The sequence below is a fragment of the Mirounga angustirostris genome, unplaced genomic scaffold (assembly GCF_029215605.1).
Source record: "Mirounga angustirostris isolate CCGP_5_RB_7025 unplaced genomic scaffold, mMirAng1.0.hap1 SCAF_5, whole genome shotgun sequence".
Taxonomy (NCBI): Eukaryota; Metazoa; Chordata; class Mammalia; order Carnivora; family Phocidae; genus Mirounga; species Mirounga angustirostris.
This window is the reverse complement of record NW_026991713.1, coordinates 104,294,209-104,316,745: the sequence shown is the minus strand read 5'-3', so window position 1 is coordinate 104,316,745 and position 22,537 is coordinate 104,294,209.

The window sequence follows — 22,537 nt, the reverse complement described above, 5'->3', positions numbered from 1 at the left end:
ACACTGAGCCCTGGATGTGGCCCCGGCACACGCCCGCACCCCCAAACGCCTCTTGTGAGGCTAAAACGGATTTGGGGCCCCTGGGCAATCCAGGCGATTCGGGCAGGAACAGAGAAGGGAGCCGGGCGACGTGCATCCCCTGGGAGGATTCTGGAGATCACGAATCGAGTCCACGACCCACACCTCGGGAACACGAGGAGCAGTAATGTCCTGAGGCCAAGCCCGAAGCCCGAGCCTCACCCTAGTGCTCGCCCTCCACTCAGCCTTCACGATGGGACACGGCCCTGCCGTTGACTTGGACCCCAAAGTGTTGAGGACTCTCTACCCGTGACCCTTGGCCCTGGATGTGGCCCCGACCAGACCCCAGCCCTAGGTGTGAGGCCAAAATGGATTCCGGACACCTGGGCCGTGCCAGGCTAATGGGGGACGAAGAAGGGGAACTGTGCGAATCGCAACCCCTGGCATAGTGCCGGACACCAGGATTCTAATGAGAACCCTGCACCTCAGCAACACGAGAAGCAGCCCCCTGAGGCCAGGCCCGAAGCCCGAGCCCCACCCTACTGCTAGTCCCCCAGACTCAGCCCTCAGGAGAGGACGCTGCCCCACAGACGACTGGGCCCCTAACGTCTTCAGTGCCAGAACCCAAACTCTACCCTGGATGTGGCTCCGACCAGACCCCCACCCCTGGACGGTTGTCCCACATGGATTTTGGACACTGGGGCTATGCCAGGCCGATCAGGCAAGAACCGAGAAGGAAACCCTGCGCCTTGCAGCCCCTGCTCCAGATGGTGCTGGAGACCATGATCCTCGTGAGCAACCCACTAGACCCCAGGACCACGAGGAGCATCTCCCTGAGGCCAACTCGGAAGCCAGACGCTCCCCCTACTGCTTGCCCTCCACGCATCCCTCAGGGCACTTCTGCGCACCACCCACGGCTAGGGGCCTCCCATATCCCGGACTCTCACCCTAGCAAGAGGCGTGCTTCTGGCCCTAACCTGGGCCTGCCAACTAAGTCTGCGGCTCGACGGTAATTGGGACACATCCTCCAGGGACAGGGACGCAAGCTGTGCCCCTGGCAGCCACTGCGAGGGTCCTGATGGCAGGATTCGAGCGCAAACCCGACCCTCGAAAGCACGGTGTGCCTAGTCCCGGAAAGCAGCCCCTAACCCTGGCTTTCACACTAGGTAGCTCCACCTCAAGCCAGGCCTCAGGACAGCTGTCCACACGGCCATCGTTAGCCTCCTACCATCTCCCAGACCCCGTAACCCTAAACCCTAGCCCCCGCTGTGGAACTCACTCTGCCCGGACCTGCGTTCGAGGGCGCAACGGATCTGGGTCACCTGACCGAGGCCGGACTATAATCAGTCAGGAACACAGAGGGAAACCGTGCCACTTCCCTCCTGGCGATAGAAAAGAGATAAGCCATCTCAATCCTGCGTGGGAACGCGTAGGGCAAGTTCCATAGACCGAACTCTGAGAAACGTGTCGGGGTACGAGGCAGCTTTCAACTGACGCCTTCTCTCGTGAACACAGAAGCGTTTTCACACGTCTGCGTGGAAGCGTAAGGAAAGTGCCGTATACCTGCCTCTAAGAAGCAACCTCACTTTTACGAAACCGTCTTTCACCTAACTTCCTTCTCCTTGAAGACAGGAGCCTTTTGAATAGTCGCTGTGGAAGCACAAGGAACGTGCCGTGCCCTGTACTCATCTCTGAGAAACAAGTCTGTGTGAAATGGATCTTTCAGCTAGCATATGGGCTCATGAGGTCAGGAGAGTTTCCAAATGTACGTGTGGAGGCATAAGGAGAGGGCCATAGCCTTTACTCCATGAAACAGCATTACGTAGGGAAACCGTCTTTGAGGCGAACACCTTTCCTGAGGTCTACAGAAGCAGTTTCCAGAGTGGCTGTGGAAGCATAACGCAAGGGTTATGGACGTAACTCTGAAAACAAGGTTGTGTAGAATGCATCTTTCCACTCACGCCTGGTTTCATGCTTAGGGAAGGGATACCTAATGCACGGGGGGAACCCTGGCGAAAGTACCATAGGCTTAAGTGTGGAAAGCAAGTCTGTGCGGAATGCAACTTTCAGCTCCCGTCTTGTTTCACCAACATAGAAGCCATTTCTAACGTGTGCGGGGGAGCCGAAGGAAAGGGCCATATATACTTACCTCTATGAAAAACCACTGTAGAAAACCCGTCCTTCCACTCACGGCTTTCCTGACGTTTTTCAAAAGTGTGTGTGGAAGCCCAAGGAAAAGTGTGATATGCTTGCTCTTAGAAAGAGGCCTGCGTGGAACGAGCGCATCTTTCAACTCACAGCTCGTTTCTGGCTTACGGAAGGGTTTTCAAGGGTGTGTGCGGACGCCTAAGGAAAAAGTGCATAGACGTACCTCTCAGGAGAAAAAAAAAAACCTTGGCGAGAAACCGTCTTTCAACGAACAACTTCTTTCCTGAAGGGAAAGAAGCATGTTCAGCCGTGGGGGGGGGGGGGCGGTGTGTGTCTGTTTGTGTGTGTCTGTTTGTGTGTGTGTGTGGTGTGGTGTGTGTGTGTGAAGGAATAAGGAAAGTGCCCTGTACTTAACACTGGAAAAGCAAGTCTGCCGACACGGCAGCTTTCCACTAACATCTTCTATCCTGGAAAGAGAATCCTTTCCAAAATGGCTGTGGAAGCCTAATGAAAGTGCCGTAGTACACTTTACTCCGAGAAACAAGGCCCTGCCGACTGGATCAGCCACCTCACATCTTGTTCCAGGAAGTTAGAAGAGTTTCCCAAGGTACCTGTGCAAGCATAAGGAAAGTGGCCCGTCCTTAACCCCAAGACACAGCCCCTAAGAGAAACGCTCTTACAGCTAACATCTTTCCGGAAGCCACAGGCAATTTCAAAGCTGCGTGGAAAGCTTCAGGACGGTGCCACATACCGAACTCAGAGAAAAAAGCCCGGCTAGAATGCAAGCTCCCCTAACAACGCGTTTCACGAAGGTAGACGCCTTTTCGCAAGCGCAGTGTGGAGGCCTAAGGAAAGCGCTACAGAACCACCCTGTGGCGGCACCGGCTCTCAGCGAACATCCTTTATCTGGAGAGAGAAGGAGGTTCAGAAAAGCGGGCGTTGAGGCCCACGGAAAAGTGCCCTGTACTGACCGAAGCCCGAGCCTCCCCTTACTGCCAGCCCTCCACTCGGCCCTCAGGGTACTGCGGCGCCCCCTGCCGTCAGAGCGGCAGGGGCCCCCTCACATCTTCAAGACTAGAAGCCAAACGCTGAGCCCTGGATGTGGCCCCCGGCACACGCCCGCACCCCCAAACGCCTCTTGTGAGGCTAAAACGGATTTGGGGCCCCTGGGCAATCCAGGCGATTCGGGCAGGAACAGAGAAGGGAGCCGGGCGACGTGCATCCCCTGGGAGGATTCTGGAGATCACGAATCGAGTCCACGACCCACACCTCGGGAACACGAGGAGCAGTAATGTCCTGAGGCCAAGCCCGAAGCCCGAGCCTCACCCTAGTGCTCGCCCTCCACTCAGCCTTCACGATGGGACACGGCCCTGCCGTTGACTTGGACCCCAAAGTGTTGAGGACTCTCTACCCGTGACCCTTGGCCCTGGATGTGGCCCCGACCAGACCCCAGCCCTAGGTGTGAGGCCAAAATGGATTCCGGACACCTGGGCCGTGCCAGGCTAATGGGGGACGAAGAAGGGGAACTGTGCGAATCGCAACCCCTGGCATAGTGCCGGACACCAGGATTCTAATGAGAACCCTGCACCTCAGCAACACGAGGAGCAGCCCCCTGAGGCCAGGCCCGAAGCCCGAGCCCCACCCTACTGCTAGTCCCCCAGACTCAGCCCTCAGGAGAGGACGCTGCCCCACAGACGACTGGGCCCCTAACGTCTTCAGTGCCAGAACCCAAACTCTACCCTGGATGTGGCTCCGACCAGACCCCCACCCCTGGACGGTTGTCCCACATGGATTTTGGACACTGGGGCTATGCCAGGCCGATCAGGCAAGAACCGAGAAGGAAACCCTGCGCCTTGCAGCCCCTGCTCCAGATGGTGCTGGAGACCATGATCCTCGTGAGCAACCCACTAGACCCCAGGACCACGAGGAGCATCTCCCTGAGGCCAACTCGGAAGCCAGACGCTCCCCCTACTGCTTGCCCTCCACGCATCCCTCAGGGCACTTCTGCGCACCACCCACGGCTAGGGGCCTCCCATATCCCGGACTCTCACCCTAGCAAGAGGCGTGCTTCTGGCCCTAACCTGGGCCTGCCAACTAAGTCTGCGGCTCGACGGTAATTGGGACACATCCTCCAGGGACAGGGACGCAAGCTGTGCCCCTGGCAGCCACTGCGAGGGTCCTGATGGCAGGATTCGAGCGCAAACCCGACCCTCGAAAGCACGGTGTGCCTAGTCCCGGAAAGCAGCCCCTAACCCTGGCTTTCACACTAGGTAGCTCCACCTCAAGCCAGGCCTCAGGACAGCTGTCCACACGGCCATCGTTAGCCTCCTACCATCTCCCAGACCCCGTAACCCTAAACCCTAGCCCCCGCTGTGGAACTCACTCTGCCCGGACCTGCGTTCGAGGGCGCAACGGATCTGGGTCACCTGACCGAGGCCGGACTATAATCAGTCAGGAACACAGAGGGAAACCGTGCCACTTCCCTCCTGGCGATAGAAAAGAGATAAGCCATCTCAATCCTGCGTGGGAACGCGTAGGGCAAGTTCCATAGACCGAACTCTGAGAAACGTGTCGGGGTACGAGGCAGCTTTCAACTGACGCCTTCTCTCGTGAACACAGAAGCGTTTTCACACGTCTGCGTGGAAGCGTAAGGAAAGTGCCGTATACCTGCCTCTAAGAAGCAACCTCACTTTTACGAAACCGTCTTTCACCTAACTTCCTTCTCCTTGAAGACAGGAGCCTTTTGAATAGTCGCTGTGGAAGCACAAGGAACGTGCCGTGCCCTGTACTCATCTCTGAGAAACAAGTCTGTGTGAAATGGATCTTTCAGCTAGCATATGGGCTCATGAGGTCAGGAGAGTTTCCAAATGTACGTGTGGAGGCATAAGGAGAGGGCCATAGCCTTTACTCCATGAAACAGCATTACGTAGGGAAACCGTCTTTGAGGCGAACACCTTTCCTGAGGTCTACAGAAGCAGTTTCCAGAGTGGCTGTGGAAGCATAACGCAAGGGTTATGGACGTAACTCTGAAAACAAGGTTGTGTAGAATGCATCTTTCCACTCACGCCTGGTTTCATGCTTAGGGAAGGGATACCTAATGCACGGGGGGAACCCTGGCGAAAGTACCATAGGCTTAAGTGTGGAAAGCAAGTCTGTGCGGAATGCAACTTTCAGCTCCCGTCTTGTTTCACCAACATAGAAGCCATTTCTAACGTGTGCGGGGGAGCCGAAGGAAAGGGCCATATATACTTACCTCTATGAAAAACCACTGTAGAAAACCCGTCCTTCCACTCACGGCTTTCCTGACGTTTTTCAAAAGTGTGTGTGGAAGCCCAAGGAAAAGTGTGATATGCTTGCTCTTAGAAAGAGGCCTGCGTGGAACGAGCGCATCTTTCAACTCACAGCTCGTTTCTGGCTTACGGAAGGGTTTTCAAGGGTGTGTGCGGACGCCTAAGGAAAAAGTGCATAGACGTACCTCTCAGGAGAAAAAAAAAAACCTTGGCGAGAAACCGTCTTTCAACGAACAACTTCTTTCCTGAAGGGAAAGAAGCATGTTCAGCCGTGGGGGGGGGGGGCGGTGTGTGTCTGTTTGTGTGTGTCTGTTTGTGTGTGTGTGTGGTGTGGTGTGTGTGTGTGAAGGAATAAGGAAAGTGCCCTGTACTTAACACTGGAAAAGCAAGTCTGCCGACACGGCAGCTTTCCACTAACATCTTCTATCCTGGAAAGAGAATCCTTTCCAAAATGGCTGTGGAAGCCTAATGAAAGTGCCGTAGTACACTTTACTCCGAGAAACAAGGCCCTGCCGACTGGATCAGCCACCTCACATCTTGTTCCAGGAAGTTAGAAGAGTTTCCCAAGGTACCTGTGCAAGCATAAGGAAAGTGGCCCGTCCTTAACCCCAAGACACAGCCCCTAAGAGAAACGCTCTTACAGCTAACATCTTTCCGGAAGCCACAGGCAATTTCAAAGCTGCGTGGAAAGCTTCAGGACGGTGCCACATACCGAACTCAGAGAAAAAAGCCCGGCTAGAATGCAAGCTCCCCTAACAACGCGTTTCACGAAGGTAGACGCCTTTTCGCAAGCGCAGTGTGGAGGCCTAAGGAAAGCGCTACAGAACCACCCTGTGGCGGCACCGGCTCTCAGCGAACATCCTTTATCTGGAGAGAGAAGGAGGTTCAGAAAAGCGGGCGTTGAGGCCCACGGAAAAGTGCCCTGTACTGACCGAAGCCCGAGCCTCCCCTTACTGCCAGCCCTCCACTCGGCCCTCAGGGTACTGCGGCGCCCCCTGCCGTCAGAGCGGCAGGGGCCCCCTCACATCTTCAAGACTAGAAGCCAAACGCTGAGCCCTGGATGTGGCCCCGGCACACGCCCGCACCCCCAAACGCCTCTTGTGAGGCTAAAACGGATTTGGGGCCCCTGGGCAATCCAGGCGATTCGGGCAGGAACAGAGAAGGGAGCCGGGCGACGTGCATCCCCTGGGAGGATTCTGGAGATCACGAATCGAGTCCACGACCCACACCTCGGGAACACGAGGAGCAGTAATGTCCTGAGGCCAAGCCCGAAGCCCGAGCCTCACCCTAGTGCTCGCCCTCCACTCAGCCTTCACGATGGGACACGGCCCTGCCGTTGACTTGGACCCCAAAGTGTTGAGGACTCTCTACCCGTGACCCTTGGCCCTGGATGTGGCCCCGACCAGACCCCAGCCCTAGGTGTGAGGCCAAAATGGATTCCGGACACCTGGGCCGTGCCAGGCTAATGGGGGACGAAGAAGGGGAACTGTGCGAATCGCAACCCCTGGCATAGTGCCGGACACCAGGATTCTAATGAGAACCCTGCACCTCAGCAACACGAGGAGCAGCCCCCTGAGGCCAGGCCCGAAGCCCGAGCCCCACCCTACTGCTAGTCCCCCAGACTCAGCCCTCAGGAGAGGACGCTGCCCCACAGACGACTGGGCCCCTAACGTCTTCAGTGCCAGAACCCAAACTCTACCCTGGATGTGGCTCCGACCAGACCCCCACCCCTGGACGGTTGTCCCACATGGATTTTGGACACTGGGGCTATGCCAGGCCGATCAGGCAAGAACCGAGAAGGAAACCCTGCGCCTTGCAGCCCCTGCTCCAGATGGTGCTGGAGACCATGATCCTCGTGAGCAACCCACTAGACCCCAGGACCACGAGGAGCATCTCCCTGAGGCCAACTCGGAAGCCAGACGCTCCCCCTACTGCTTGCCCTCCACGCATCCCTCAGGGCACTTCTGCGCACCACCCACGGCTAGGGGCCTCCCATATCCCGGACTCTCACCCTAGCAAGAGGCGTGCTTCTGGCCCTAACCTGGGCCTGCCAACTAAGTCTGCGGCTCGACGGTAATTGGGACACATCCTCCAGGGACAGGGACGCAAGCTGTGCCCCTGGCAGCCACTGCGAGGGTCCTGATGGCAGGATTCGAGCGCAAACCCGACCCTCGAAAGCACGGTGTGCCTAGTCCCGGAAAGCAGCCCCTAACCCTGGCTTTCACACTAGGTAGCTCCACCTCAAGCCAGGCCTCAGGACAGCTGTCCACACGGCCATCGTTAGCCTCCTACCATCTCCCAGACCCCGTAACCCTAAACCCTAGCCCCCGCTGTGGAACTCACTCTGCCCGGACCTGCGTTCGAGGGCGCAACGGATCTGGGTCACCTGACCGAGGCCGGACTATAATCAGTCAGGAACACAGAGGGAAACCGTGCCACTTCCCTCCTGGCGATAGAAAAGAGATAAGCCATCTCAATCCTGCGTGGGAACGCGTAGGGCAAGTTCCATAGACCGAACTCTGAGAAACGTGTCGGGGTACGAGGCAGCTTTCAACTGACGCCTTCTCTCGTGAACACAGAAGCGTTTTCACACGTCTGCGTGGAAGCGTAAGGAAAGTGCCGTATACCTGCCTCTAAGAAGCAACCTCACTTTTACGAAACCGTCTTTCACCTAACTTCCTTCTCCTTGAAGACAGGAGCCTTTTGAATAGTCGCTGTGGAAGCACAAGGAACGTGCCGTGCCCTGTACTCATCTCTGAGAAACAAGTCTGTGTGAAATGGATCTTTCAGCTAGCATATGGGCTCATGAGGTCAGGAGAGTTTCCAAATGTACGTGTGGAGGCATAAGGAGAGGGCCATAGCCTTTACTCCATGAAACAGCATTACGTAGGGAAACCGTCTTTGAGGCGAACACCTTTCCTGAGGTCTACAGAAGCAGTTTCCAGAGTGGCTGTGGAAGCATAACGCAAGGGTTATGGACGTAACTCTGAAAACAAGGTTGTGTAGAATGCATCTTTCCACTCACGCCTGGTTTCATGCTTAGGGAAGGGATACCTAATGCACGGGGGGAACCCTGGCGAAAGTACCATAGGCTTAAGTGTGGAAAGCAAGTCTGTGCGGAATGCAACTTTCAGCTCCCGTCTTGTTTCACCAACATAGAAGCCATTTCTAACGTGTGCGGGGGAGCCGAAGGAAAGGGCCATATATACTTACCTCTATGAAAAACCACTGTAGAAAACCCGTCCTTCCACTCACGGCTTTCCTGACGTTTTTCAAAAGTGTGTGTGGAAGCCCAAGGAAAAGTGTGATATGCTTGCTCTTAGAAAGAGGCCTGCGTGGAACGAGCGCATCTTTCAACTCACAGCTCGTTTCTGGCTTACGGAAGGGTTTTCAAGGGTGTGTGCGGACGCCTAAGGAAAAAGTGCATAGACGTACCTCTCAGGAGAAAAAAAAAAACCTTGGCGAGAAACCGTCTTTCAACGAACAACTTCTTTCCTGAAGGGAAAGAAGCATGTTCAGCCGTGGGGGGGGGGGGCGGTGTGTGTCTGTTTGTGTGTGTCTGTTTGTGTGTGTGTGTGGTGTGGTGTGTGTGTGTGAAGGAATAAGGAAAGTGCCCTGTACTTAACACTGGAAAAGCAAGTCTGCCGACACGGCAGCTTTCCACTAACATCTTCTATCCTGGAAAGAGAATCCTTTCCAAAATGGCTGTGGAAGCCTAATGAAAGTGCCGTAGTACACTTTACTCCGAGAAACAAGGCCCTGCCGACTGGATCAGCCACCTCACATCTTGTTCCAGGAAGTTAGAAGAGTTTCCCAAGGTACCTGTGCAAGCATAAGGAAAGTGGCCCGTCCTTAACCCCAAGACACAGCCCCTAAGAGAAACGCTCTTACAGCTAACATCTTTCCGGAAGCCACAGGCAATTTCAAAGCTGCGTGGAAAGCTTCAGGACGGTGCCACATACCGAACTCAGAGAAAAAAGCCCGGCTAGAATGCAAGCTCCCCTAACAACGCGTTTCACGAAGGTAGACGCCTTTTCGCAAGCGCAGTGTGGAGGCCTAAGGAAAGCGCTACAGAACCACCCTGTGGCGGCACCGGCTCTCAGCGAACATCCTTTATCTGGAGAGAGAAGGAGGTTCAGAAAAGCGGGCGTTGAGGCCCACGGAAAAGTGCCCTGTACTGACCGAAGCCCGAGCCTCCCCTTACTGCCAGCCCTCCACTCGGCCCTCAGGGTACTGCGGCGCCCCCTGCCGTCAGAGCGGCAGGGGCCCCCTCACATCTTCAAGACTAGAAGCCAAACGCTGAGCCCTGGATGTGGCCCCGGCACACGCCCGCACCCCCAAACGCCTCTTGTGAGGCTAAAACGGATTTGGGGCCCCTGGGCAATCCAGGCGATTCGGGCAGGAACAGAGAAGGGAGCCGGGCGACGTGCATCCCCTGGGAGGATTCTGGAGATCACGAATCGAGTCCACGACCCACACCTCGGGAACACGAGGAGCAGTAATGTCCTGAGGCCAAGCCCGAAGCCCGAGCCTCACCCTAGTGCTCGCCCTCCACTCAGCCTTCACGATGGGACACGGCCCTGCCGTTGACTTGGACCCCAAAGTGTTGAGGACTCTCTACCCGTGACCCTTGGCCCTGGATGTGGCCCCGACCAGACCCCAGCCCTAGGTGTGAGGCCAAAATGGATTCCGGACACCTGGGCCGTGCCAGGCTAATGGGGGACGAAGAAGGGGAACTGTGCGAATCGCAACCCCTGGCATAGTGCCGGACACCAGGATTCTAATGAGAACCCTGCACCTCAGCAACACGAGGAGCAGCCCCCTGAGGCCAGGCCCGAAGCCCGAGCCCCACCCTACTGCTAGTCCCCCAGACTCAGCCCTCAGGAGAGGACGCTGCCCCACAGACGACTGGGCCCCTAACGTCTTCAGTGCCAGAACCCAAACTCTACCCTGGATGTGGCTCCGACCAGACCCCCACCCCTGGACGGTTGTCCCACATGGATTTTGGACACTGGGGCTATGCCAGGCCGATCAGGCAAGAACCGAGAAGGAAACCCTGCGCCTTGCAGCCCCTGCTCCAGATGGTGCTGGAGACCATGATCCTCGTGAGCAACCCACTAGACCCCAGGACCACGAGGAGCATCTCCCTGAGGCCAACTCGGAAGCCAGACGCTCCCCCTACTGCTTGCCCTCCACGCATCCCTCAGGGCACTTCTGCGCACCACCCACGGCTAGGGGCCTCCCATATCCCGGACTCTCACCCTAGCAAGAGGCGTGCTTCTGGCCCTAACCTGGGCCTGCCAACTAAGTCTGCGGCTCGACGGTAATTGGGACACATCCTCCAGGGACAGGGACGCAAGCTGTGCCCCTGGCAGCCACTGCGAGGGTCCTGATGGCAGGATTCGAGCGCAAACCCGACCCTCGAAAGCACGGTGTGCCTAGTCCCGGAAAGCAGCCCCTAACCCTGGCTTTCACACTAGGTAGCTCCACCTCAAGCCAGGCCTCAGGACAGCTGTCCACACGGCCATCGTTAGCCTCCTACCATCTCCCAGACCCCGTAACCCTAAACCCTAGCCCCCGCTGTGGAACTCACTCTGCCCGGACCTGCGTTCGAGGGCGCAACGGATCTGGGTCACCTGACCGAGGCCGGACTATAATCAGTCAGGAACACAGAGGGAAACCGTGCCACTTCCCTCCTGGCGATAGAAAAGAGATAAGCCATCTCAATCCTGCGTGGGAACGCGTAGGGCAAGTTCCATAGACCGAACTCTGAGAAACGTGTCGGGGTACGAGGCAGCTTTCAACTGACGCCTTCTCTCGTGAACACAGAAGCGTTTTCACACGTCTGCGTGGAAGCGTAAGGAAAGTGCCGTATACCTGCCTCTAAGAAGCAACCTCACTTTTACGAAACCGTCTTTCACCTAACTTCCTTCTCCTTGAAGACAGGAGCCTTTTGAATAGTCGCTGTGGAAGCACAAGGAACGTGCCGTGCCCTGTACTCATCTCTGAGAAACAAGTCTGTGTGAAATGGATCTTTCAGCTAGCATATGGGCTCATGAGGTCAGGAGAGTTTCCAAATGTACGTGTGGAGGCATAAGGAGAGGGCCATAGCCTTTACTCCATGAAACAGCATTACGTAGGGAAACCGTCTTTGAGGCGAACACCTTTCCTGAGGTCTACAGAAGCAGTTTCCAGAGTGGCTGTGGAAGCATAACGCAAGGGTTATGGACGTAACTCTGAAAACAAGGTTGTGTAGAATGCATCTTTCCACTCACGCCTGGTTTCATGCTTAGGGAAGGGATACCTAATGCACGGGGGGAACCCTGGCGAAAGTACCATAGGCTTAAGTGTGGAAAGCAAGTCTGTGCGGAATGCAACTTTCAGCTCCCGTCTTGTTTCACCAACATAGAAGCCATTTCTAACGTGTGCGGGGGAGCCGAAGGAAAGGGCCATATATACTTACCTCTATGAAAAACCACTGTAGAAAACCCGTCCTTCCACTCACGGCTTTCCTGACGTTTTTCAAAAGTGTGTGTGGAAGCCCAAGGAAAAGTGTGATATGCTTGCTCTTAGAAAGAGGCCTGCGTGGAACGAGCGCATCTTTCAACTCACAGCTCGTTTCTGGCTTACGGAAGGGTTTTCAAGGGTGTGTGCGGACGCCTAAGGAAAAAGTGCATAGACGTACCTCTCAGGAGAAAAAAAAAAACCTTGGCGAGAAACCGTCTTTCAACGAACAACTTCTTTCCTGAAGGGAAAGAAGCATGTTCAGCCGTGGGGGGGGGGGGCGGTGTGTGTCTGTTTGTGTGTGTCTGTTTGTGTGTGTGTGTGGTGTGGTGTGTGTGTGTGAAGGAATAAGGAAAGTGCCCTGTACTTAACACTGGAAAAGCAAGTCTGCCGACACGGCAGCTTTCCACTAACATCTTCTATCCTGGAAAGAGAATCCTTTCCAAAATGGCTGTGGAAGCCTAATGAAAGTGCCGTAGTACACTTTACTCCGAGAAACAAGGCCCTGCCGACTGGATCAGCCACCTCACATCTTGTTCCAGGAAGTTAGAAGAGTTTCCCAAGGTACCTGTGCAAGCATAAGGAAAGTGGCCCGTCCTTAACCCCAAGACACAGCCCCTAAGAGAAACGCTCTTACAGCTAACATCTTTCCGGAAGCCACAGGCAATTTCAAAGCTGCGTGGAAAGCTTCAGGACGGTGCCACATACCGAACTCAGAGAAAAAAGCCCGGCTAGAATGCAAGCTCCCCTAACAACGCGTTTCACGAAGGTAGACGCCTTTTCGCAAGCGCAGTGTGGAGGCCTAAGGAAAGCGCTACAGAACCACCCTGTGGCGGCACCGGCTCTCAGCGAACATCCTTTATCTGGAGAGAGAAGGAGGTTCAGAAAAGCGGGCGTTGAGGCCCACGGAAAAGTGCCCTGTACTGACCGAAGCCCGAGCCTCCCCTTACTGCCAGCCCTCCACTCGGCCCTCAGGGTACTGCGGCGCCCCCTGCCGTCAGAGCGGCAGGGGCCCCCTCACATCTTCAAGACTAGAAGCCAAACGCTGAGCCCTGGATGTGGCCCCGGCACACGCCCGCACCCCCAAACGCCTCTTGTGAGGCTAAAACGGATTTGGGGCCCCTGGGCAATCCAGGCGATTCGGGCAGGAACAGAGAAGGGAGCCGGGCGACGTGCATCCCCTGGGAGGATTCTGGAGATCACGAATCGAGTCCACGACCCACACCTCGGGAACACGAGGAGCAGTAATGTCCTGAGGCCAAGCCCGAAGCCCGAGCCTCACCCTAGTGCTCGCCCTCCACTCAGCCTTCACGATGGGACACGGCCCTGCCGTTGACTTGGACCCCAAAGTGTTGAGGACTCTCTACCCGTGACCCTTGGCCCTGGATGTGGCCCCGACCAGACCCCAGCCCTAGGTGTGAGGCCAAAATGGATTCCGGACACCTGGGCCGTGCCAGGCTAATGGGGGACGAAGAAGGGGAACTGTGCGAATCGCAACCCCTGGCATAGTGCCGGACACCAGGATTCTAATGAGAACCCTGCACCTCAGCAACACGAGGAGCAGCCCCCTGAGGCCAGGCCCGAAGCCCGAGCCCCACCCTACTGCTAGTCCCCCAGACTCAGCCCTCAGGAGAGGACGCTGCCCCACAGACGACTGGGCCCCTAACGTCTTCAGTGCCAGAACCCAAACTCTACCCTGGATGTGGCTCCGACCAGACCCCCACCCCTGGACGGTTGTCCCACATGGATTTTGGACACTGGGGCTATGCCAGGCCGATCAGGCAAGAACCGAGAAGGAAACCCTGCGCCTTGCAGCCCCTGCTCCAGATGGTGCTGGAGACCATGATCCTCGTGAGCAACCCACTAGACCCCAGGACCACGAGGAGCATCTCCCTGAGGCCAACTCGGAAGCCAGACGCTCCCCCTACTGCTTGCCCTCCACGCATCCCTCAGGGCACTTCTGCGCACCACCCACGGCTAGGGGCCTCCCATATCCCGGACTCTCACCCTAGCAAGAGGCGTGCTTCTGGCCCTAACCTGGGCCTGCCAACTAAGTCTGCGGCTCGACGGTAATTGGGACACATCCTCCAGGGACAGGGACGCAAGCTGTGCCCCTGGCAGCCACTGCGAGGGTCCTGATGGCAGGATTCGAGCGCAAACCCGACCCTCGAAAGCACGGTGTGCCTAGTCCCGGAAAGCAGCCCCTAACCCTGGCTTTCACACTAGGTAGCTCCACCTCAAGCCAGGCCTCAGGACAGCTGTCCACACGGCCATCGTTAGCCTCCTACCATCTCCCAGACCCCGTAACCCTAAACCCTAGCCCCCGCTGTGGAACTCACTCTGCCCGGACCTGCGTTCGAGGGCGCAACGGATCTGGGTCACCTGACCGAGGCCGGACTATAATCAGTCAGGAACACAGAGGGAAACCGTGCCACTTCCCTCCTGGCGATAGAAAAGAGATAAGCCATCTCAATCCTGCGTGGGAACGCGTAGGGCAAGTTCCATAGACCGAACTCTGAGAAACGTGTCGGGGTACGAGGCAGCTTTCAACTGACGCCTTCTCTCGTGAACACAGAAGCGTTTTCACACGTCTGCGTGGAAGCGTAAGGAAAGTGCCGTATACCTGCCTCTAAGAAGCAACCTCACTTTTACGAAACCGTCTTTCACCTAACTTCCTTCTCCTTGAAGACAGGAGCCTTTTGAATAGTCGCTGTGGAAGCACAAGGAACGTGCCGTGCCCTGTACTCATCTCTGAGAAACAAGTCTGTGTGAAATGGATCTTTCAGCTAGCATATGGGCTCATGAGGTCAGGAGAGTTTCCAAATGTACGTGTGGAGGCATAAGGAGAGGGCCATAGCCTTTACTCCATGAAACAGCATTACGTAGGGAAACCGTCTTTGAGGCGAACACCTTTCCTGAGGTCTACAGAAGCAGTTTCCAGAGTGGCTGTGGAAGCATAACGCAAGGGTTATGGACGTAACTCTGAAAACAAGGTTGTGTAGAATGCATCTTTCCACTCACGCCTGGTTTCATGCTTAGGGAAGGGATACCTAATGCACGGGGGGAACCCTGGCGAAAGTACCATAGACTTAAGTGTGGAAAGCAAGTCTGTGCGGAATGCAACTTTCAGCTCCCGTCTTGTTTCACCAACATAGAAGCCATTTCTAACGTGTGCGGGGGAGCCGAAGGAAAGGGCCATATATACTTACCTCTATGAAAAACCACTGTAGAAAACCCGTCCTTCCACTCACGGCTTTCCTGACGTTTTTCAAAAGTGTGTGTGGAAGCCCAAGGAAAAGTGTGATATGCTTGCTCTTAGAAAGAGGCCTGCGTGGAACGAGCGCATCTTTCAACTCACAGCTCGTTTCTGGCTTACGGAAGGGTTTTCAAGGGTGTGTGCGGACGCCTAAGGAAAAAGTGCATAGACGTACCTCTCAGGAGAAAAAAAAAAACCTTGGCGAGAAACCGTCTTTCAACGAACAACTTCTTTCCTGAAGGGAAAGAAGCATGTTCAACCGTGGGTGTGTGTGTGTGTGTGTGTGTGTGTTTGTGTGTGTGTGGTGTGGTGTGTGTGTGTGTGTGTGTGTGTGTGTGAAGGAATAAGGAAAGTGCCCTGTACTTAACACTGGAAAAGCAAGTCTGCCGACACGGCAGCTTTCCACTAACATCTTCTATCCTGGAAAGAGAATCCTTTCCAAAATGGCTGTGGAAGCCTAATGAAAGTGCCGTAGTACACTTTACTCCGAGAAACAAGGCCCTGCCGACTGGATCAGCCACCTCACATCTTGTTCCAGGAAGTTAGAAGAGTTTCCCAAGGTACCTGTGCAAGCATAAGGAAAGTGGCCCGTCCTTAACCCCAAGACACAGCCCCTAAGAGAAACGCTCTTACAGCTAACATCTTTCCGGAAGCCACAGGCAATTTCAAAGCTGCGTGGAAAGCTTCAGGACGGTGCCACATACCGAACTCAGAGAAAAAAGCCCGGCTAGAATGCAAGCTCCCCTAACAACGCGTTTCACGAAAGTAGACGCCTTTTCGCAAGCGCAGTGTGGAGGCCTAAGGAAAGCGCTACAGAACCACCCTGTGGCGGCACCGGCTCTCAGCGAACATCCTTTATCTGGAGAGAGAAGGAGGTTCAGAAAAGCGGGCGTTGAGGCCCACGGAAAAGTGCCCTGTACTGACCGAAGCCCGAGCCTCCCCTTACTGCCAGCCCTCCACTCGGCCCTCAGGGTACTGCGGCGCCCCCTGCCGTCAGAGCGGCAGGGGCCCCCTCACATCTTCAAGACTAGAAGCCAAACGCTGAGCCCTGGATGTGGCCCCGGCACACGCCCGCACCCCGAAACGCCTCTTGTGAGGCTAAAACGGATTTGGGGCCCCTGGGCAATCCAGGCGATTCGGGCAGGAACAGAGAAGGGAGCCGGGCGACGTGCATCCCCTGGGAGGATTCTGGAGATCACGAATCGAGTCCACGACCCACACCTCGGGAACACGAGGAGCAGTAATGTCCTGAGGCCAAGCCCGAAGCCCGAGCCTCACCCTAGTGCTCGCCCTCCACTCAGCCTTCACGATGGGACACGGCCCTGCCGTTGACTTGGACCCCAAAGTGTTGAGGACTCTCTACCCGTGACCCTTGGCCCTGGATGTGGCCCCGACCAGACCCCAGCCCTAGGTGTGAGGCCAAAATGGATTCCGGACACCTGGGCCGTGCCAGGCTAATGGGGGACGAAGAAGGGGAACTGTGCGAATCGCAACCCCTGGCATAGTGCCGGACACCAGGATTCTAATGAGAACCCTGCACCTCAGCAACACGAGAAGCAGCCCTCTGAGGCCAGGCCCGAAGCCCGAGCCCCACCCTACTGCTAGTCCCCCAGACTCAGCCCTCAGGAGAGGACGCTGCCCCACAGACGACTGGGCCCCTAACGTCTTCAGTGCCAGAACCCAAACTCTACCCTGGATGTGGCTCCGACCAGACCCCCACCCCTGGACGGTTGTCCCACATGGATTTTGGACACTGGGGCTATGCCAGGCCGATCAGGCAAGAACCGAGAAGGAAACCCTGCGCCTTGCAGCCCCTGCTCCAGATGGTGCTGGAGACCATGATCCTCGTGAGCAACCCACTAGACCCCAGGACCACGAGGAGCATCTCCCTGAGGCCAACTCGGAAGCCAGACGCTCCCCCTACTGCTTGCCCTCCACGCATCCCTCAGGGCACTTCTGCGCACCACCCACGGCTAGGGGCCTCCCATATCCCGGACTCTCACCCTAGCAAGAGGCGTGCTTCTGGCCCTAACCTGGGCCTGCCAACTAAGTCTGCGGCTCGACGGTAATTGGGACACATCCTCCAGGGACAGGGACGCAAGCTGTGCCCCTGGCAGCCACTGCGAGGGTCCTGATGGCAGGATTCGAGCGCAAACCCGACCCTCGAAAGCACGGTGTGCCTAGTCCCGGAAAGCAGCCCCTAACCCTGGCTTTCACACTAGGTAGCTCCACCTCAAGCCAGGCCTCAGGACAGCTGTCCACACGGCCATCGTTAGCCTCCTACCATCTCCCAGACCCCGTAACCCTAAACCCTAGCCCCCGCTGTGGAACTCACTCTGCCCGGACCTGCGTTCGAGGGCGCAACGGATCTGGGTCACCTGACCGAGGCCGGACTATAATCAGTCAGGAACACAGAGGGAAACCGTGCCACTTCCCTCCTGGCGATAGAAAAGAGATAAGCCATCTCAATCCTGCGTGGGAACGCGTAGGGCAAGTTCCATAGACCGAACTCTGAGAAACGTGTCGGGGTACGAGGCAGCTTTCAACTGACGCCTTCTCTCGTGAACACAGAAGCGTTTTCACACGTCTGCGTGGAAGCGTAAGGAAAGTGCCGTATACCTGCCTCTAAGAAGCAACCTCACTTTTACGAAACCGTCTTTCACCTAACTTCCTTCTCCTTGAAGACAGGAGCCTTTTGAATAGTCGCTGTGGAAGCACAAGGAACGTGCCGTGCCCTGTACTCATCTCTGAGAAACAAGTCTGTGTGAAATGGATCTTTCAGCTAGCATATGGGCTCATGAGGTCAGGAGAGTTTCCAAATGTACGTGTGGAGGCATAAGGAGAGGGCCATAGCCTTTACTCCATGAAACAGCATTACGTAGGGAAACCGTCTTTGAGGCGAACACCTTTCCTGAGGTCTACAGAAGCAGTTTCCAGAGCGGCTGTGGAAGCATAACGCAAGGGTTATGGACGTAACTCTGAAAACAAGGTTGTGTAGAATGCATCTTTCCACTCACGCCTGGTTTCATGCTTAGGGAAGGGATACCTAATGCACGGGGGGAACCCTGGCGAAAGTACCATAGGCTTAAGTGTGGAAAGCAAGTCTGTGCGGAATGCAACTTTCAGCTCCCGTCTTGTTTCACCAACATAGAAGCCATTTCTAACGTGTGCGGGGGAGCCGAAGGAAAGGGCCATATATACTTACCTCTATGAAAAACCACTGTAGAAAACCCGTCCTTCCACTCACGGCTTTCCTGACGTTTTTCAAAAGTGTGTGTGGAAGCCCAAGGAAAAGTGTGATATGCTTGCTCTTAGAAAGAGGCCTGCGTGGAACGAGCGCATCTTTCAACTCACAGCTCGTTTCTGGCTTACGGAAGGGTTTTCAAGGGTGTGTGCGGACGCCTAAGGAAAAAGTGCATAGACGTACCTCTCAGGAGAAAAAAAAAAACCTTGGCGAGAAACCGTCTTTCAAAGAACAACTTCTTTCCTGAAGGGAAAGAAGCATGTTCAGCCGTGGGGGGGGGGGGGGCGGTGTGTGTCTGTTTGTGTGTGTCTGTTTGTGTGTGTGTGTGGTGTGGTGTGTGTGTGTGTGTGTGTGTGTGTGTGAAGGAATAAGGAAAGTGCCCTGTACTTAACACTGGAAAAGCAAGTCTGCCGACACGGCAGCTTTCCACTAACATCTTCTATCCTGGAAAGAGAATCCTTTCCAAAATGGCTGTGGAAGCCTAATGAAAGTGCCGTAGTATACTTTACTCCGAGAAACAAGGCCCTGCCGACTGGATCAGCCACCTCACATCTTGTTCCAGGAAGTTAGAAGAGTTTCCCAAGGTACCTGTGCAAGCATAAGGAAAGTGGCCCGTCCTTAACCCCAAGACACAGCCCCTAAGAGAAACGCTCTTACAGCTAACATCTTTCCGGAAGCCACAGGCAATTTCAAAGCTGCGTGGAAAGCTTCAGGACGGTGCCACATACCGAACTCAGAGAAAAAAGCCCGGCTAGAATGCAAGCTCCCCTAACAACGCGTTTCACGAAGGTAGACGCCTTTTCGCAAGCGCAGTGTGGAGGCCTAAGGAAAGCGCTACAGAACCACCCTGTGGCGGCACCGGCTTTCAGCGAACATCCTTTATCTGGAGAGAGAAGGAGGTTCAGAAAAGCGGGCGTTGAGGCCCACGGAAAAGTGCCCTGTACTGACCGAAGCCCGAGCCTCCCCTTACTGCCAGCCCTCCACTCGGCCCTCAGGGTACTGCGGCGCCCCCTGCCGTCAGAGCGGCAGGGGCCCCCTCACATCTTCAAGACTAGAAGCCAAACGCTGAGCCCTGGATGTGGCCCCGGCACACGCCCGCACCCCCAAACGCCTCTTGTGAGGCTAAAACCGATTTGGGGCCCCTGGGCAATCCAGGCGATTCGGGCAGGAACAGAGAAGGGAGCCGGGCGACGTGCATCCCCTGGGAGGATTCTGGAGATCACGAATCGAGTCCACGACCCACACCTCGGGAACACGAGGAGCAGTAATGTCCTGAGGCCAAGCCCGAAGCCCGAGCCTCACCCTAGTGCTCGCCCTCCACTCAGCCTTCACGATGGGACACGGCCCTGCCGTTGACTTGGACCCCAAAGTGTTGAGGACTCTCTACCCGTGACCCTTGGCCCTGGATGTGGCCCCGACCAGACCCCAGCCCTAGGTGTGAGGCCAAAATGGATTCCGGACACCTGGGCCGTGCCAGGCTAATGGGGGACGAAGAAGGGGAACTGTGCGAATCGCAACCCCTGGCATAGTGCCGGACACCAGGATTCTAATGAGAACCCTGCACCTCAGCAACACGAGGAGCAGCCCCCTGAGGCCAGGCCCGAAGCCCGAGCCCCACCCTACTGCTAGTCCCCCAGACTCAGCCCTCAGGAGAGGACGCTGCCCCACAGACGACTGGGCCCCTAACGTCTTCAGTGCCAGAACCCAAACTCTACCCTGGATGTGGCTCCGACCAGACCCCCACCCCTGGACGGTTGTCCCACATGGATTTTGGACACTGGGGCTATGCCAGGCCGATCAGGCAAGAACCGAGAAGGAAACCCTGCGCCTTGCAGCCCCTGCTCCAGATGGTGCTGGAGACCATGATCCTCGTGAGCAACCCACTAGACCCCAGGACCACGAGGAGCATCTCCCTGAGGCCAACTCGGAAGCCAGACGCTCCCCCTACTGCTTGCCCTCCACGCATCCCTCAGGGCACTTCTGCGCACCACCCACGGCTAGGGGCCTCCCATATCCCGGACTCTCACCCTAGCAAGAGGCGTGCTTCTGGCCCTAACCTGGGCCTGCCAACTAAGTCTGCGGCTCGACGGTAATTGGGACACATCCTCCAGGGACAGGGACGCAAGCTGTGCCCCTGGCAGCCACTGCGAGGGTCCTGATGGCAGGATTCGAGCGCAAACCCGACCCTCGAAAGCACGGTGTGCCTAGTCCCGGAAAGCAGCCCCTAACCCTGGCTTTCACACTAGGTAGCTCCACCTCAAGCCAGGCCTCAGGACAGCTGTCCACACGGCCATCGTTAGCCTCCTACCATCTCCCAGACCCCGTAACCCTAAACCCTAGCCCCCGCTGTGGAACTCACTCTGCCCGGACCTGCGTTCGAGGGCGCAACGGATCTGGGTCACCTGACCGAGGCCGGACTATAATCAGTCAGGAACACAGAGGGAAACCGTGCCACTTCCCTCCTGGCGATAGAAAAGAGATAAGCCATCTCAATCCTGCGTGGGAACGCGTAGGGCAAGTTCCATAGACCGAACTCTGAGAAACGTGTCGGGGTACGAGGCAGCTTTCAACTGACGCCTTCTCTCGTGAACACAGAAGCGTTTTCACACGTCTGCGTGGAAGCGTAAGGAAAGTGCCGTATACCTGCCTCTAAGAAGCAACCTCACTTTTACGAAACCGTCTTTCACCTAACTTCCTTCTCCTTGAAGACAGGAGCCTTTTGAATAGTCGCTGTGGAAGCACAAGGAACGTGCCGTGCCCTGTACTCATCTCTGAGAAACAAGTCTGTGTGAAATGGATCTTTCAGCTAGCATATGGGCTCATGAGGTCAGGAGAGTTTCCAAATGTACGTGTGGAGGCATAAGGAGAGGGCCATAGCCTTTACTCCATGAAACAGCATTACGTAGGGAAACCGTCTTTGAGGCGAACACCTTTCCTGAGGTCTACAGAAGCAGTTTCCAGAGTGGCTGTGGAAGCATAACGCAAGGGTTATGGACGTAACTCTGAAAACAAGGTTGTGTAGAATGCATCTTTCCACTCACGCCTGGTTTCATGCTTAGGGAAGGGATACCTAATGCACGGGGGGAACCCTGGCGAAAGTACCATAGGCTTAAGTGTGGAAAGCAAGTCTGTGCGGAATGCAACTTTCAGCTCCCGTCTTGTTTCACCAACATAGAAGCCATTTCTAACGTGTGCGGGGGAGCCGAAGGAAAGGGCCATATATACTTACCTCTATGAAAAACCACTGTAGAAAACCCGTCCTTCCACTCACGGCTTTCCTGACGTTTTTCAAAAGTGTGTGTGGAAGCCCAAGGAAAAGTGTGATATGCTTGCTCTTAGAAAGAGGCCTGCGTGGAACGAGCGCATCTTTCAACTCACAGCTCGTTTCTGGCTTACGGAAGGGTTTTCAAGGGTGTGTGCGGACGCCTAAGGAAAAAGTGCATAGACGTACCTCTCAGGAGAAAAAAAAAAACCTTGGCGAGAAACCGTCTTTCAACGAACAACTTCTTTCCTGAAGGGAAAGAAGCATGTTCAACCGTGGGTGTGTGTGTGTGTGTGTGTGTGTGTGTTTGTGTGTGTGTGGTGTGGTGTGTGTGTGTGTGTGTGTGTGTGAAGGAATAAGGAAAGTGCCCTGTACTTAACACTGGAAAAGCAAGTCTGCCGACACGGCAGCTTTCCACTAACATCTTCTATCCTGGAAAGAGAATCCTTTCCAAAATGGCTGTGGAAGCCTAATGAAAGTGCCGTAGTACACTTTACTCCGAGAAACAAGGCCCTGCCGACTGGATCAGCCACCTCACATCTTGTTCCAGGAAGTTAGAAGAGTTTCCCAAGGTACCTGTGCAAGCATAAGGAAAGTGGCCCGTCCTTAACCCCAAGACACACCCCCTAAGAGAAACGCTCTTACAGCTAACATCTTTCCGGAAGCCACAGGCAATTTCAAAGCTGCGTGGAAAGCTTCAGGACGGTGCCACATACCGAACTCAGAGAAAAAAGCCCGGCTAGAATGCAAGCTCCCCTAACAACGCGTTTCACGAAAGTAGACGCCTTTTCGCAAGCGCAGTGTGGAGGCCTAAG